We start from the raw sequence: 14,564 nt of genomic DNA, 5'->3' as shown, positions 1-14,564 counted from the left end.
AGGAAACCGCAAATGCAGAAAACACCCCGGGACCTAGTACAGATTTGAACACCACAATGTATTAAGTCGCTACAGACTCTAGCCTACTACAAGTTCACTTCGGACTGGAATGTAGTTGAGCCCTAACCAATCTCACACTAATTAAGGTACAGTTGCGTTTTTTACGCCTCTGAATCCTAGCATGACTCTACGCACTTGATTCCCTTGGCTGATCTCACCCACAACTAACAGTCGCTACGACCCAAAGTCAAAGACTTGATAAACAAATCTGTCTCACATAGAAAAGTCTATTGAAATAGATAAGTCTGTCTTCCACAAAAATACTTACGAGTTTTTGTTCCGTCTTTTGATAAATCAAGGTGAATATGAACCAATTGATACATCGGACTTATATTCCGGAAGAACAGCCTAGTAATATCAATCACCTCACAATGATCTTAACCGTATGGTAGCGGAACAAGATATTGTGGAATCACAAACAATGAGAGGAAGATGTTTGTAACTACTTTTTATATTACCTATCGGAGATTTAATCGCGAGCAAATCTTAGAGAAGATAGTACTCAATATGATAAAACAAAGTAAGATCAGAACACGCAACTACAGAGAAAATAGTTGGGTCTAGCTTCAAAATCCCAATGAAGTCTTTAAGTCGTTAACCTATGATGGTTTTAGAAAAACCTAGGTTAAAGGAGAATCGACTCTAGTCGCAACTAGTAACACACATGAGGTGTGGGGATTAGGTTTCCTAGTTGCGAGAGTTCTCTCTTATCTAGTTTTCAAATCAGGGTTTGCAGTCAATGTTACCTTGGTAACAAAGCATTCAATATTCACTGTTAGATGAAAACCTGATTAGATTCAAGCTAATATCTTTCAACCGTTAGATTGAACTTAGCTTGTTACACACAAATGAAATGTACCTATATATTTAGATTTGGGTAACCATACCTAAACGTGTACACTTAGTTGGCTCAACAATAGTTAACCAAAGTTATCCATATAAACACTTTCATATCAACCTTGTTCATCTTTATCACAACTAGTACAAATGACTCAAATGAAACTAGTTATAGAGTTGTTAAATTGTTTATATTCTCATAGAATTAAACAAGACACAATTGAAGCAAAATCGATTTTGATTCACTCGAATCAATTCATGAACATTATAGCCACGTTTTGCAAAAGATTGCATTCCTTATTGTATAAATGTATTTTTTCACGAATAAACTGATTTTAGAACTTAACCCACTCAAGTATGCAAACGGGTACAGATACTTAGAGTTCTGGACTTGGTCTGCGAACGGGTATGCATAATGTCGTTCACGACTGAACTAAGTTGAATTAGTATGTAAACAGGTACGCATACTAAATTCCCGGACTTGAAATTTTAAGCCAGTACCCATACGGGTAGGCACACTAAGTTCCCGGAATTCAACTGTTAAACCAGTACTCATACATGTATGCATACTATGGTTCCCGAACTTGGAGTAACATGCAACAGTTAGCATACAAGTACGCATACTGTGCTATATCCAATCAATGTTTAATTGTTTTAAACTCCATTTTAATTATTGAAACATTCTTAGAAGACGGGAATAGCTGTCTCACAAAAACTATTAGCTTCAAAGCAATTTTCAAATGACAAATAGATCAATACGAAACATTCCGAGTCTACATCAAATGACTATCTCACACAAATCATGTAAGATGTTACCAGACGATTTTCACATGATCATCTTTTGACTTTCGTCAAGAATAAAAGATGAACTTGGTTAAAGCGAAAGCTTACCAACACATATTTCGAGAAATATGTAAGCGAGTTAAACTCAGCTCGAAATATCAAATGTGTATAAAATAAAGTCTATATAGCTATACAACTTTTATCTCAATAGGAGATAGAATAGAAATAGACTTCTGAGTGATAGATGAGTTCAAGTCTCCACATAACTTTTGTTAATGAAGTTCCACAAGCTCCCCTTAGTAGTTATTCGTCTTCAATCGATGAACGCCGTGAAGTCTAAAGCTCAATCACACATTATATCCTAATCCGAGACATATCTATAAATATACTAGAAATCTAGACTTATAGTTTTGTCAATTAAACTTGACAAACAAGCTTGAGATAGCAACGCTTTCGAGTTCGACCGAGCAGTGCTCTAACAATCTCCCCCTTTTTCAATTTTAGTGAGAAAACTATCAATACATATGGATTAAAAAATAAATAAACTTTGTAACTTCTCATACAAATGCTTGATTTCCTTGGTTCTTCAACATTACTCGAAATCTTCATCACTTCTAAGTACTCCAGTGATTCTGAACATGTTCAACTCAGCATCATAGTTGTTGAAGATTCGTAGCCATAACAATAAGAAAACAATTGTTCTCAATTATTGTTATACAATGTCATAGTATTATTACACAACATCAGAGTTCAATTGTATCACAACTTTGACAATAATACTGCGGTGATATGTATCACTCCCCCTTAGTCAATACTTCATCTCACAATGAAAACCACTCCCCATTACATAATGATCCGTAAACCATATGTATTTGTAGTGTGAACTACACAATAATTCTTCCCCTTTTTGTCAATATAAATTGGCAAAGGTACAAAAACTAACGGGATCATAATGAAATTCTCATCGAGATACTTCATGACTAAAAGAGAATATATCAACTTTGTTTCGATGATTTCACATAGTCGAAAATTAGTGTGTTCATCAAGGAGTTTATATAGATACAAGAAAACTCTTACAATATTCCACAGCCGCACTGCCCACAATGATTTGGCAATTAAGCACAAGTTCAATTAAGAACTCTCCCCCATAAAATGTCATTCTCGAAAGAAAAACAAGAGAGACCTTACTTTTGCAAGAAAAGAAGGATTTCTTTTTACATTAACAAATTACATGAAACATGAATTTGTATCTAAAAAACTCGATTAAATTAACCACAAGAGATCCCATTATTAATTTAATCGGAAATGTTCAACATAAGAGAACTTACGGAGCCATACAGTATTTTCACATTGAAGTGGATCCGGGAAAGATCGATACTACGGAATATACAAAGATTCATTCTATTTTTCATCAATATTTGCATAATGACACAAAAGACTTAATCTTTGACATCAAAAGTTCAATCTATTTTCCATCAATGTTTGCATAATGACATAATAGACTTTAACTTTTGACAAATAATCATCTAAACTTCTTATGGATTTAACACGTTTAGCAGTTTAATTGAAAGATAAAATCATTCAAGGATAAAATACCATTAAAGTTATTAAAACCATTAAAAAATAACAGTTTTAATAAATTCAATACAAGAAGTTCAACAGAAAAGACATAAGAAATAGTCTGAAATTGACATAACAATATGAAGAAAAGAACACTAATCCAGATTGCGATAATAATCCTCAGCAATCTTAGATATTGGTTCAGATAAGTCTGGATCAACCTTCACAACATAAGTCAACTGTCTTTCCAAGCACTCATTCCTTTGTAGAAGAAGGGCAACTTCAGAATTGGCAAGTTTTTTCATCTTTGTTAATGTCCATCTGGCTCAAGGGATATGGAGTACCAACACAAGTTCCAAACTGAGCAATATTAAAGTGCCTACAAATTCGTATGATGAAGCATAGAAAACCAGGGTTTTTCTTCTGTGAGACCATATGTATCATTTGACGAACAATTAATCCACAGAAATCAACCTCTTCACCAGAAACAAGATGGTAAACCAACTCAGCCATAGTTTTGCTGCAGAGATTTTTGTCGAGCGTACTGGGAATACAGTTATCCACAGCCAGCTTACCAAAAATCTTCAAATGAAAGCTTATATTGTCCACAGGCAGTTTGCTTTTTGTCCATGGAACATTCTTTCCTAAAAGCAGTTCAGACAACTGATTCTTATTTGGTCTTCAACCTTCTGGTTGAGGAACAACAAATGAATGATGAAGAGGCAAGTTTAATAACTCAGCTATAACACTACGATTAACCTCAAACATTGTTCCTTTGACCATAGTCTTAAAACAGTAGTCGGTCTTGTTGGGTGCATGTAGGTTACCACAAAATTCATAAGTCATTTCAGGATATGATTCCCCCAAACCCTTATGAATATCACCCCACTCAAACTGGTTCATGAACATGTGAATATCCGGTTCTTGAACCGACTGATCATATTCCCTCTCCATGACAAAATTACCACTATAAGGTTTATTATATTTGTCCCTGACAGAAATGTTGATAAAACTAATTCGACGGCTAGCATCAAAATAAGGTTGTTGAACGTCTATACCAATATCATCATCATCATATTCATCATCACTATCAATCTCCCTCCTACTTAAACTAGCATTAGCACCCGAACTCTCACCACGATTCCATCTTTTCCTAGGAGCCATTGAAACTAAAGAGAATCCAAAAACGATGAAGAACTTACCGGGAGCGTGAAATTTCGTTAATGGTGAAGGTCCAAAACTAGAGAATATGAAGAAATAAAGACAACTCGGTTGAATGATTTCGTGTTTCAAGCAAAAAGATACCAATAACACCCAAAAGGATTAAGAATTGAGGTTATGGTGATTGAGAGGTTACAAACTCTTGGGTTTTCTTTTTCGTACTGGAACTATATGGAAGAAGAGGTGAAAAGAACGAGTGATATTCCTCTTTTATATGTAAAACGGTGGTATATGAACCGGCTAAACACGTAATGGTTACGAGTTCAGGGTATGTGAACCGTACGTGTGCGACAAGGGCACGTTTTTTTTATGAAACGTCATATTTTTATTAAACTATGAAAAAGAAAATTGGAACAAAGCTCAACAACCCTTTAACAAGCAACTCATTGTGAAAACAAGAGAAAACCAGCACCATGACACCAAGACAGAGTTTCTTTCCAACTACTCTTACATCTTACAGTATTGAGAGAAACCCAAGGGACTGTTTTTACAAGTTTTTTTAAAGAACTTAAAAAGAGCACATGACAATTTGTGTTCCTGATTTTTTCGTTTACAACTTATAACAAACAGTCTCTGCAGATGATATTTAAACCATGAACTGAACCAGATGAGTATGGAGGATTTTGTTGTTCTAATTTAAACCATGAACTGAACCAGAGGTGTAAACCGAACTCCCGGGCAGTTCATTTTCTATCAATCTTTGTTGTTTGTTGGTATTGTATCCGAAAGGTCTTTAAACTGACATATGTTATGCTGAAGGGATATCCTTATACATTACTAAACATATATATGTAAAGGAGACACAAGTTCAGCATCAAGTATATCCCCTCCTAAACCTTAATATAAACTATTGTCGCTAATTTTAAGCTAAGGGAAAAAGTTTAGATTCAGACATATAGATTGACTAAATGAGAAATAATAATAAGCTGGAAAAAAATGAGAAGATGTAATTAAGGCGGAAACATATAAGTACTAAAGCTTCACAAATAAAACCTAACAGTAAGAACATATATAAATTTTAAAATATGAAACTGTGAGTTTGCAGGAAGGAATGGTATATACCTACAGGGCCAAGAATATTGGGTTATCTCCATATCCATAAGTTACGAGAAATATGTTGTAGTTACTGTAGCCATTTTTATGCTATAAAAGTATCCTATCCTTGGTGCCATGTTGAACTAATTTCTCTTCCACTGGAAAACTTTCTGCCTCCTTACTGCACCAATGAGCTTCCTAGCTGTCTCGGCAGAGTAATGCCAAGGTAGAACTCAAATTTTCACGGATAGAGTTAGAAAACACTCGCATTGAAGCTTGCACAGAAATAGAAGATGAAAACTTGGCTCTCGGTATTCACATTACCTTGCTGCTGCTACTATCTTCGCTACCAGTAAAGGCTACAAATCCTGGTCTGGTTTATGACACAAGTGCAGATAAATATGTCCAATTTCTATGTGGTATTTGTTAGAGCATTGCTCGGTTGAACCCACCAGCGTTGGTATGTCAAGTTAGTTGTCAATTTTAGTTTCCAAAGTGCATTCTTGATTTAGTATACTATAAATAGTTTCGGACTAGATTAAGTCTAAGAAGTAGAATAGCTATCCTTGACGGATGGAGTTTGAAGACTACAAGAAGACATCAACAAGGACTTCATCAACATAGGTATGTGGTAACTGATTTCATTCTGATTCTTGTTCAATTCTACCTTTCTAGTCTATCGAAACAAATGTTCACTCTATGGAACAATTCCTATGACGGTAAATGTACATTTATGTATATATATTCGAGGTTATTTGAGCCACGACTTTTGTGACAATAACCTTTATCCCTGGAAAGGTTCTCATGTTATACTGAATGAGCTTACAAATTCAACGAGCCAAGAATCACTCAATTGCGAGTTATAACGATGAAGTTATAAGTGATTTATTTAAGTAACATTCATAAGTGTTGTTGTAATTGTTACAGTTCGTTAAGAAGAAACAATCCATGGACTGCTTCTAACGGTTCACGTACTTGGGCCCAATTACGTGACTAGAAGTCTTTTTTATTCAAATTGGTGATGTTTCCTTATCTAGGCAAGATGGCTATTAATCCAAACATATTTGATTGCCATATTAAAGTGTTTGTGATAACTTTTAATTCCTTCCTAAGTTAAAATGTGATTTATTCACATAAATACAATATTTTCTAATTAATTATTTAGTTAATTATTTTGGCAAGAGTTGTAACTTAGGAAAGACTCCCAAAATTAGGAGAGTCTTGAAAAAGGAAAATATCTTTGCTTAGCTTTCAAGCTACCTTTCATTATAAATAAAGGGTTCGTGAGTGCTACACGTTTTTATCCCTTTTGGAAAATTGGTGTAAGCTCATAAGGTTGTTTTCCATGTCTTCTGTTCTTCGTGAACAAGAGCGAGACAAAAGTCTTTGCATTGTGGATCACAAATCCAAGTTGGGTTTAATCTTCGTGATTGATTATATAACTTGTAATCTAGGTTTTTCACCTCTTGTCTATTCTAAGGTTTTCTCTTCTGACATAAAACCATTCAAGAGTTGTTGATCATAAACCCTAGGTTTTGATAGATTTCAGTTTCCGATCGTATACCAACACTTGTTAGTCGAAATCGGAAGCTAGAAAGAAAAATTCTATTAAGGTATCTCGTAAAATTCCTTAAGAAGTTTAAAACAAGATATCTCTATATTTATCTAGTTGTTCTTGTTGTAGAATCATTAGGGTTTTCTTAACTTGGAAATTGATCTTTGGAATCACCCAAGTTCAATTACAAAAATCAGGTTCACGGACTTCTTGTGAGTACGCATACTAATTGTAAGTTAAAACCCTAATCTACAAGTTTGTTTTGATTTCACTACTTTTTATTTGGTAGTTATTCACAACAAACACAAGATTTCCAAAACCTTGATTTACATCTAAAGGGAAATCGATTTGGTGTTTTGTGAACACAAAAGATCGAAAAATATCAATTGTGTTGTTTGTATCTTCTAAAGAGAGCCTTGGGTTCTGCTAGAAGATATACGAGAAGAATTCCTAAAGACAAACGGTTTTGTGCTAGGATTTATATAAGTGCTAAAGCAGGTATTAAATCTAGTCCGAATGGGTAGTAGGAAATTGTTGTAACAGCTTATATTCAGTGTATGTTTATTCTGGACTAGGTTCCGGGGTATTTCTGCATTTGCGGTTTCCTCGTTAACAAAATTTCTAGTGTATGTGTTATTTCTTTTCCGCATTATATTTTATTTATGTAATTGAAATAATACAGGTTGTACGTTAATCAATCATAGTTGTTAAATCCGACCTTGTTTGTTGGATAAGACTTGATTGATCTTGAACAATTAATTTTGTTATTTTCACATTGTTAGATTAGTCTGGACTAACCCTATTTCAAGTGGACACTGTGTTGAAATATTCCTTTAGTGATTGTATCTTAAAGAGGTTTATATACGGTGGATATTGAATAGGTTGTGATTAGCACAAAAGATTTTGGTTCAAGAGCTTCACACTAAAATCAGGTTTACGGATTTGTTTCTGTTTAACTCTGATTGTGTTAAAATAAAATAGAGATATCGCTCCTTGATATGCTTTCCTATAAGATTGAGTATGACTGTCTAGTTGATTCTCTTGAAAGTATATAGTTGTAAGTCCTCTCAGATTGCCAAACGAAATATTGGGTGTGGTTGTTAGACCCCCGCATTTTCAATTGATATCAGAGCAAACAAACACGTTAAAGACCTTTTAAATATGTGTTTTTAGTGATCTGATATGGACAGAAGTGCTATCTCTATAAAAGCGCGATATTTTCAATCATGGGTTCGTATTGTTAATGTCTATAATCCTCCATTAGTTACAATAGACGGTGTAACTGTTGCGAAGGATATTGGTGATTATGATGATCTTGAGATTCTTGTTGCCAAGAAAAACTTGGAAGGATTAAATGCTATCATCCATGCCATTACTCCATATCTCCAGCATCATGTGACTACTTGCAATAAGTCTAAAGATGTGTGGGATATCTTAGAAACCGTATTTGAAGGGAATGCCACAGAGAAAGAAGCAAGGCTTCAATACCTATCTTCTGACTGAGAAAACCTTCGTATGTCTGATGATGAAACCTTTGATGAGTTTAACCAAAGACTTTCTCAAATAGTTAACTCCTCATTTTCATTAGGAAGAACTATTCCGGAGAAAGATATTGTGTGCAAAATTCTCAGGTCTCTACCATCAAGATACGAGTCTAAGAAACATGCCATTGAAAAAGAAAACGATCTTTCTACACTCTCCAGGAATACTCTTGTTGGAAAGTTAAAGATCTTTGATAATGAAAACCGATCTGGAAAAGAGGTGATTTCTTTAAAGCTGCAAACAATTCTGAATCCTCTAAGGATAAATCTGGTTCTCCAGATTCTAAGGATGTTACTCCACGACAATTTAGAAAAATCTTGAGAGACAGGAAAAAGAGTTTTTCTAAAGGTACAACATCTCCTAATGATGATGTACAATGCTTTAATTGTCGTGGTTACGGGTACCTTTCTTCAGTTATGTCCTAGTTGGAGCCGTAGACAATCGGCATATGCAGCAGCTTTGCATACTCTTGATGATGGACCCGAATATTATGATCACCAAGAGTATGCAGGCGAGGTTGCATTAGCTTCTGAAAAGATTCTTTCGGATACTGATTCTGATTCTGTCGAAGAAGTGTTCCATAGAGATCCAGTTGCTAATAATCTTCTTAAGGAATGTCATCAAAAACTCTCTGAAGCTGAAAACACCATACTCAGTGAGAAAGTTAAATATGAGGGACTTCGTTGTCGGAATAAAGACTTGCAAGACCAACTTGATTCTAGTGATGTAAGAGATTATCTCAACGAAATACGAATGCTTAAAGAAGAAATTGCCGGAAGTTGAGATCGGGAAAATATTCTTCAAACAAATCTAGATAACTTGGAGAATATTGAGATGAACTTGTTATTTGATTCAGAACAAGAAGATCTCACAGTTCAATGTGAATCATCCAATAATGATCTAGTTATTGCGCTCAAAAAGGTCAAAAGGTTGGAAGAAGAAAACTCGAGCTTAAAAGAGAGTTTGTCTAGAAATTGCAGCTCAGAGAAATTAACTCGATATTGGGAGCATGTAGAATTCATCGTGATACACGAGGATTGGGATATGAAGGAATAGAAGCTCCTGGTATTAGCAAAGAGGTAAAATTTGTCAGAGATAAAGATTCTTCTAAACCAAAACCTTCCACGATTGACAAAAGTGAAGGATCTCTACCAACTGCCGATGACGAAAAGAGAAAATTCTGTCAAGCTCCAAAGCAAGCACATACACATTCAGGTAACACTAAACATAACTTTTTCCATTCTGCTAAACATTGCTTTTATTTTGGAAAACAAGGTCACTTGCAAAGGAATTGCAGATTTCTTAAACGAGATAAATCCAGATTTGACTCTGTTAAGATGACAAGATCTGATGTTCCAAACTGGAGAAAAACTGTGTCTCATAATATCAGTTCTTCTAGTATTCCCTCTAAGAAATTTCATAATTATATTGGGGAGAAAAAGAAATATGTTGCTCCAAAAGCTACTCAGAAATGGGTACCAAAGAAGATTAATAAAGCAACAAGTACTATTAAGAAGGATCTCCCAGACAGAGTTCGACAAGGGATAACATCTTAAAAAGGTATGGAACAGTTATTGAAAGTTTCAAGGAAGTTGTTAAATTCCTAGAGTCCATGCATGATTTTGTTTCAAATACCTGTGGTGAGCAAAATTTTGTTCACCTCAACACAACCTGATTGTGTTGGAAGTGCATCCTCACCAAGAAGCCCTAGTAAATGCGGTGAGGATTGCAAAAGAATTGGGGCGCACATATTGTGTTGGGTAATTTTTGAATATGTGGAACAACTTATTATTTCGAGCTGAGTCTAACTCGCTTACATAGTTCTCGAAATATGTGTTGGTAAGATTTTGCTTCAACCAAGTTCATCTTTACTCGTGACGGAAATCATGTTGATTATTTCAATATCTTGAAAATTGCTTTGATACTAATAGTGTGTGAAAACTGCTATTGTCATTATAGAAGAATATTTCAATGATTGAAATAAAGAGTTTATAATCTTATAACCATCTTTGGATATAAGCATAATGTGTTCGCACATTAGTGTATAAATCCAAAACCGGGAACCAAAAGTACGCATACTTGTGTGTATACAAAATGGTTGAAGGAGACTGGGTAAGTATGCGTACCCGTACACATACTCGCGGAAGTTCACGTCCGTGAATTTCTGCTGAGTTTGAAAACCAAACCAAACTCAAATCCGGTTACTTAAGTACGCATACCCGTACGTATACTTAAGTGGTTACTTTTTAAAATCGCTTGTCTACATGAACTTAAACATTTATAAAATAAGGAATGCAATCTTTGCAAACCGTGGCTATAATGTTCATGAATTGATTCGAGTGAATCAAGCCGATTTTGCTTCAATTGTGTTCTTATATACTTCTATGAGAATATAGCAATTGAACGGCTCTTTAACTAGTTTCATTTGAGTCATTTGAACTAGTTATGGTTAAGATGAATATGGTTAAATACCACGCGTATGATTCTTAATTACCTAACTTGATTTGTGATTAAAATTCTTAAGCATACATAACAGGTTAGAAGCAATAATCAAAGCCATAGGATGTTGGTTTTTATTGTCAAAGAAAATTTTTCATACACTTACGGTAACCATTCTTGGTGTAATGTAAATCCTTGTGAAAAAGTTATTCTTCCTCCTAGGCATATTAATTCTTGTTTATACAAGTTTGTATCTTAGAAAAGATGATCACAATAGTTGATCTTCATGATTACAAATTGTGTATCGTTACCATGAGATAGTTCTATTTTTTTAGTGACACGATCTCATGAGAGACTTTCAATGATTGGTCCTTAGCTCGTATCTCCTTGTGGGATTTCTAAAATCCAATTCATAAATCCTTCTCCTTGGAGAAAGGTCACTCTTGTTGTTCTTTCGGGAATAACATTTTATGGGGGAGAGTTCTTAAATGTACTTGTGCTTAATTGGTATATCTTTGAGGGGAGAAGTGGTTGTGGAACATGTAGGGGTTAAATTGTATCTTAATAAACTCCTTTATGAAGTCACTAAGTTTCGACTCTGTGATATCATCTAAAGTAAAGTTGATGTTAGAGGACTGCTCGGTCGAACTCGCATGCGTTGCTATCTCAAGCATGATTGTCAATGTTAGTGATCAAAATTATAAGTCTTGATTTCTAGTATACTATTAGCTAAGTCTCGGACTAGGATAGAAAGTGTAGTTCAGCTCTAGACTCCATGGCGATCATCATACAAAAACGAAGAACTACTCAAGGAACTGGTGGAACTTCATCGACTAAAAGGTATATGGAGACTTGAACTTATCTATCACTCAAAAGTCTATCTACTATATCTCCTATCTTAAGACAATAACCATATTGCTATATAGACTATAATTATACACATTTGCTATTTCGAGCCGAGTTTATCTCGCTTATCTATTTCTCGAAATATGTGTCGGTAAGCTTTCGCTTTGGTCAAGTTCATCTTTACTAATGACGAAAGTCATATTAGTTTCAATTACCTGAAAATCGCTTTGACGAAAAATAGCTTGTGAACAACAACTATATAACGTCCTCTAAGAATGTTTCAATGATTTTAATGAGAGTTTTGAATATAACCTTGAAAGGATATAAACATTGTTTGATAACTCATACGTGTGTAAGTCTTTATTCCTTGAACCAAAGTATGCGTACTTTGTTGCTGAGAAAAACCGGAACTGAAGTCCGCGTACCAGTACGCGCACTGTCGGAAGTTCACATCCCGTGAATTTCTGTTGGAGTTTGTGAACGAAAAACAAACTTATTCCGGGTACTTGAGTCCGCCTACCAGTATGCGTACTTAAGTGGGTTAGTTTCAAAAAATGATTATTCGTGAACTTAAACTTATATAAACTAAGGAATGCATACTTTGCAAACTGTGACTATAAAATTCATGAATTGATTCGAGTGAATCAAATCGTTTTGGCTTCGACTGTGTCTTATATACCTCTTGTAGACACCCCAATTTTGCACGGTGACGTTAGTATGCCGCGAAATCGTATCCGAAATGGTCTTGGTGTTAAGGTCCAAATTAGTGCAAATTAGGGTCGTGACTACCACCTTATAATAAACCAGCCCTTAGAAAAGCAACACGTACAGACTTGTTTCACCAAGTCCCAAAATATGAACTAGTACCCACTAGTTCTGAAGACACCAAGTTAGTGGACGTTAAAATGAGCCTAAAGATAGTCCACCAACAATTAAGTCCCACAGAGACACCCAGTTCGTATCCGTGACCTGTACATGTCCAAAGTTGGACGTTTACTCTAATAACAAAATGTGGACACCCTAGTTTTACTTTGTTCCCAAGACTTGCCTCCCTAGCTTAGATTTTAGGCTTAAATGAAAATATTTTAATTTAAGAATGAAATGAAATAATATAAAGAATAAAAGAATAATGTTTGTTAAAATGGAAATGAAATTTAGATTTTAGGTTAGAATCGTCGGATTGGATCGTTTAATCCCAAAATCGTAGTTAAGGGAGTAAGACTATAAATAGGGAGTCATTCTTTGGTGTCGGGGGAGGAGAAAAATCTTTTGGAAAAGAGGGTAGAGAAGAAATCATATTAGTACGGTGATTAGTTTGGTGTTTTGGATATATGATTTCCCGGCAGCTAGCATTGTTGGATTCGCTCATTAAGCTAAGTAACATAACAGAATTCTCGACAACCAAACAGGTAGCCGCACATTATATTTCATCTTTGTATTGATGATTTGATCGTGTAAGGAGAATTAATTGATAATTGAAAAAGCATTCATCGTTTGTTAACACCATAAGTCCATTGTTATTCCCTTTGTTTAATTTGAACTTGGCTTATCTAGTTGCTGTAACACAGTGAACCCTTACATCTTGTTTGACTTTGATCATATGCTAAATCTGTTTTGTCATCTTTTGTTCCATGGTCATATGAAACTTTCTGAAGGATTTTACATTTGCAGCATTAAGAGTTGAAGTCACCATGGTCTGTCTAGTCTCATGTTCTATATCTTAGTCCTAGTCGTCCATATTCCATGATTTATATTAAATAGCATACACACTGCAATTTGGTAGTAGTCTGCTCGACGATCTGCTAGTTCTAGGTTATGTTCGGTCCAATTCCATATCATGTTATGTCGTGTCTATCTCATCTTGGTCAAGTATCAATGCATGTTTTAATGGCCGATAAGCGAAGTGAAATATAACAGTAATAATTGTTTGGTTGAATGATATATTTGGGTGCGTAGACTATTTAGTAATAATAATAATTTTCTCATAATAATAATAATATTAATAATAATATTGATAATAATTTTGGTGATAATAATATTTCTTTTGATTTGACCGGGTTTTGTTTTCATTTTACAGGGGGTGCATTGTTACTTAGCTTGATGATTTAATTGGCATTTACAATTTTATGATTTTATTTCATTATTTGTTATTACGAAATAGAATCCTAAAATCCCGATTATAAAGTAGAGGACAATCTTTGGATTGGACGAGTTAGATGCCCCACATTTTCCTAGCCCGTATCTTGGTTCCCAGACCTATCTCTGTAAATTTGGACTAGTGCTCCCTTTGGGTCCCAACTCCCTAAGTTGGGTGGCGGCTTCGATAATAATAATCCCTAATAATAATTTTCTCGTGTGTTTAACCATTTTGGATATTTAGAGATCCTAACCGATTTCGACGGTATCTACACTTCTATGAGATCTAAGCAATTTAACAACTCTCTAGCTAGTTCTCTTGAGTCATTTGAACTAGTTATGGTTAATATGAATATGGTTGATATGAAAGTGCTCATATGGCTAACAATTTGGTTAACTATTGTTGAACCAACTAAATGTACATGTTTGGGTACGGTTACACAAACCTAAATAAACGTGCATTTCATTTGTGTGTAACAAGCTAAGTTCGATCTAACGGTAGAAATATATTAGCTTGCATCTAATTAGGTTTTCATCTAACGGTGAATAT

Source organism: Papaver somniferum, chromosome 10, assembly GCF_003573695.1.
Source record: "Papaver somniferum cultivar HN1 chromosome 10, ASM357369v1, whole genome shotgun sequence".
Taxonomy (NCBI): Eukaryota; Viridiplantae; Streptophyta; class Magnoliopsida; order Ranunculales; family Papaveraceae; genus Papaver; species Papaver somniferum.
This window is presented reverse-complemented; position numbering follows the sequence as displayed.